The sequence below is a fragment of the Alosa alosa genome, chromosome 20 (assembly GCF_017589495.1).
Source record: "Alosa alosa isolate M-15738 ecotype Scorff River chromosome 20, AALO_Geno_1.1, whole genome shotgun sequence".
Taxonomy (NCBI): Eukaryota; Metazoa; Chordata; class Actinopteri; order Clupeiformes; family Clupeidae; genus Alosa; species Alosa alosa.
The window spans coordinates 2,423,113-2,428,112 of NC_063208.1; the positions used below are offsets into that span (position 1 = coordinate 2,423,113).

At 45.6% G+C, this 5,000-nt stretch overlaps 1 protein-coding gene across 1 annotated transcript in view; it reads right to left on the bottom strand.

The window, feature by feature from the left end:
* The window catches only part of phf14 (PHD finger protein 14), a 93,842-nt gene that overhangs the window by 77,795 nt on the left and 11,047 nt on the right, over positions 1-5,000 (bottom strand). The window lies entirely within an intron of this gene.

Consider the following 5,000-nt stretch of genomic DNA (forward strand, 5'->3'; position numbering starts at 1 on the left):
ACACACCATCCACGCCATAGCAGCCTACAGCACCAGACAGAGATTAACAGAGCTCTGTTTATTACACACACACACACACACACACACGCACACACACACACACACACACACACACACACACTAAGAGGGAGGTGGGTGCAGGAGCTCTATTCACAACCTACACATCATCAACACAGCTACACAGCTACACACACACACACACACACACACACACACAATCCTCTGAAGACCTCTGCAGTCAATATTGTTATTACTATACTATTATGACCTTGGCTGTCAATCTTTTAAAATATTTAGTAGTGATTGATTTGCTGAGTGTCCATACATAATCAATGATTAATTACAAAACCTCAGTATGAAATTTACCATGGAGAAACATTTAATATAGAGGACAATATGTCACACAATATATCCTAACGTTAGTATACGGGTATGAAGTTACTATTAAACATTGAGTAAGCCTTACACAAAACAATAACAAGTCCAGTGTGACCAAGACCAAAACCAAGTGACAGCTGTTTTCATTTGGCCGGCGTTATGGCAGAGGCGGACGCACTGTGGAGTTCATTACCTCGCCTCGTTCATTAATTCTGTATATCGGGACACCTTGGCGGCCATTATCCCTAACTTAGGACTCTTACACCCGGCAGCCATTATCCCTAACTCATGGCCCCCTTTACACCCGGCGGAAAGCAAGGCTTATTCTTATCTAACACTCAATAAAATGATTTTCCGCCACGCGATCCACTTTTATTAAACCTTGCACTCAGAGGTGTGGCAATTAGCAACGTAAAGTGTGGTCTGGCACATGATCCAAAAATCGCTAACTACCACCCTCTAAAAATCATTACGCCACTGACCAAGAACAATCTGGTCTATAAAGGTTATGGTTATGGTTATGGGATTGGCAGACCGTATATAAAGCACAGCTGAAGACGACTGTCAATGAGAAGCAGCAACTTCTCTGCAGGATAAATATCATTAGGAGTTCATTCGAACTTTATTGTGGTAAGAGTTTTCTAGACTACGTTTTTGATGGTAAGCCTTCGATGGTAAACCTTGTCAGTCAATAGTGAAAGTAAATAACTGTGTAGAACTGTTTTGTCGTTGACTATCGGTTATGTCGTTGAGTCCATTGTCAAATTAGTTTCACTTTGTCAGAGTTCAATAATAGGCATGTGCAGATGCATGTAGGCTATACTCTGCTAACAGGTTTTAGTAAAGCAAGTGCAGATGCATGTAGGCTATACTCTGCTAACAGGTTTTAGTGAAGCGAGGTTTGCCTGCTGTTAAAGGGAATGGAAGATGCTACTCTCATTGGTTTAAAGGATGTTCCGCCCAAAACACACTCATGACTGATTAAGAAACAGAAGAACACCCCTTTGAACAACGTTCAAAATCACGTTGAATGTGGACTGGACACGCCATAAATGATTTTAAGCTTTGGGCCTCTGAACATCTGTTTCTGATCACCAAAACAGGGCCGTTAATGTTCCGCGATCAACCATCATGACCAAATTGATCTTGACTCCTCCGCCTGTCCATAGTGACAGCTTCATAGAAAGGCATTAGCGTTCTGACAGACAGCGCTAGAAAGGCATTACCCGCGATACCGGCTGCAGCAGTTGAGCGAGCCGCCGCCTGATTGGCCGTTGGGGCCAGCAGGCGAGTGTGTATGTGCAGTGTGTAGTGTGTGTGTGTGTGTGTGTGTGTGTGTGCAGTGTGTGTATGTGCAGTGTGTGTGTCGGGCGGTTTAACCGTCTTGCGGGCGGTGGCAGTGGCGGAGGCGAGGCGAATCGACGGTGTCTCCTTTTGAACCGCGGTACAAAGCTGCGCAGGCTAAGCTACAGGGCGCCGGCTAATAGCAGCTAAGCTGTCAGGAAGTGATGACTACGGGATAGCTCCATAATCCCCAAAGTGGAGATTATCCTGGCCAGGAATGATGAGCTCGGCAGTTAAAGGCGCTCTGTGTGTGTGTGTGTGTGTGTGATGTTTTAATAAGGGGTGGTGAGGTGTGCTGTGTGATCAGAGAGCCTTATGCACGCCTGTAATGGAGAGACCAGTGAATTACACTGGGATATAACACAGCAGGACAGCAACACAGCAACACACACACACACACACACACACACACACACACACACACACACACACACACACCAGGCCAGTAAACACGCACATAAACAGACATGCTACAAGGACAGCAACATGTGAGCCTGCACACACAGTTACTCCAGAGCACGCACGCACACACAGTTACTCCAGCGCGAGCACGCACGCACGCACGCACACACACACAGTTACTCCAGAGCACGCACGCACACACACACACACACACAGTTACCCAGCGACGCAATAATACACACACACACAGTTACTCCAGAGCACGCACGCACACACAATACACATTAGTTACTCCAGCGCATGACGCACACACGCACGCTATCACACAGTTACTCCAGAGCACGCGACGCACAGTTAGTTACTCCAGAGCACGCACGCACACACAGTTACTCCAGAGCACGCACGCACACACAGTTACTCCAGAGCACGCACGCACACACACACACACAGTTACTCCAGCGCACGCACACACACACACACACAGTTACTCCAGCGCACGCACACACAGTTACTCCAGAGCACGCACGCACACACAGTTACTCCAGCGCGCGCACACACGCACACACACACAGTTACTCCAGCGCCACACACACACACACACACAGTTACTCCAGCGCACGCACACACAGTTACTCCAGAGCACGCACGCACACACACAGTTACTCCAGCGCGCGCACACACGCACACACACACACACAGTTACTCCAGCCGCACACACACACACAGTTACTCCAGCGCGCACGCACACGCACACACACACACAGTTACTCCAGCGCTCGCACACACACACACACACACACACACACACACAGTTACTCCAGCGCACGCACGCACACACACACGTACGCACACACACAGGGTTTATAAAACCTTAAAAAGAGCACACTTGAACCGTCTTGTGCAGAATCTCTGTGAAATGTGTATTATGCTGGTGTGTGTGTGTGTTTGTGTGTGTGTGTATCAGGGCTGGGCGATAAAACGATAGCGATATGTATCGCAATAAACATGTAATCAATATCAATAACAAATACGCTCGCGGGCCCCAGCAGTGGTGCGACTGGCTGGGGCACCTGCACCTGGTACGTCGCAATCTCGGTTTGATTCCCGCCAAGGTGGTCCTTCCGATCCCACCCCTGCTCTCTCCCCACTCACTTCCTGTCATTCTCCACTGTCCTGTCATTAAAGGCATAAAAAGCCCCAAAAATATACTCAAAAAAATAATTAAAAAAAATATGTTCATAGAACATTCGATAATTAAAAGCAACACACACCTCCTCCCAAACGCTAAAATAAATAGGCTAAATAAATAGGCTAAATATATCTTGCATTATAGCTAGTATGTGCAACTCTACCAGAGTAGGCACAGAAGTAGGGCCTACCTCAACACAGACTCTCAATGAGTCCTTGCCCCGCACTCCCCTCTCTCTCTCAACAGACGATCCCCTTCGTCCAGCATGCACATGTAATCCAAACATTTACAATTGTGCAAGACGACTCATTATATTGCTATTAAATTCGGTTAGCATCATTAGCACGCTGCAATCTAATTTGTTCAAAAGTGTTGCATTCAAATTGACTGCTAAGTTCTAATCATCTCAACCCCGATGCAAATGGAGAAGTATTTTCCAAGACTCAAACGGGCCTGTCCTAAGGAGAAAAAGTATTCATTTGAAACTAAAACACACGTCGGGGAAACTGAACTATCCATTAGACTATGATAAACTAGCAAATTAAGCTACTTTGTTTACAATATTTCCAGGCTTCAACCAGTGCTGCTCATTCAGACTAATCTGCACATTTATTTATTTGAGTGTTTTTCATGATTGTGTTGCCATTTCTTTTCCCTGTTTGCTTTGCTTGATAAATGAGGTGATTAAAATCAGAGGAAGGTTACGTTTAAAATAAAAGTGTTTAGATTGAACTTTTTTCCTTCTGGTCCTTATCTGAAATAGATTTTTTTTTAAAACATCAATAATTATCGATATCGACTGATATGAAATAATTTATATTGTGATACAGTTTTCAGCCATATCGCCCAGCCCTAGTGTGTATATTATGCTGGTGTGTGAAATGTGTATTATGCTGGTGTGTGAAATGTGTATTATGCTGGTGTGTGTGTGTGTATTATGCTGGTGTGTGAAATGTGTATTATGCTGGTGTGTGTGTGTGTGTGTGTGTGTGTGTGTGTGTGTGTGTGTGTGTGTGTGTGTGTGTGTGTATTATGCTGGTGTGTGAAATGTGTATTATGCTGGTGTGTGTGTATGGATTGGATGTTCCAGCAGCGTTCAGATGGATGAAATAAATCAACTGCAGCACAGCAGCACAAACACACACACACACACAGCCATGTGTACATTGTATTTACTTATTTCTGCCTACATATGCGTATGTGACAGATGTGGGGAGGCGAGGCCAACTGACTCCACTCAGAGACGCCGCTGAGGAGACGCAGGATATGATGCTGTTGATGATGCAGACAGATACAAGGATACAAGGAAGTTTATCGTCACATGCATATAGTTACTAGAAGTAAGAAATGCAGTGAAGTTATGTCTGGTGTCAGCCTATTTGTGCAAAGTGGGGGGGTAAAAAGTGCAGTAGAAGAGGGGTTTAGTAGATTCAGTGGCAAGGGCTGCATAAGAAAGGTGGGGAGGATTGGGATTGGGTGGGGGCACCAACAAGGAGCACCCAAGAGCAACAGGGAACCCCCAGTTAGTTTATTAGTGTGCTTCTTTACCCTGAGAGCAGATCTCGTCTGGTCACTAATGGCCGCGCTCAGACAGAGGCAGAAGTGCCGTGCGTCATGTTGTGAGGTTATGTGCCATCAAAATGATTTTGTTAAGGTGTTAACTCTGTTAAGGGTGCCTTTAACACAG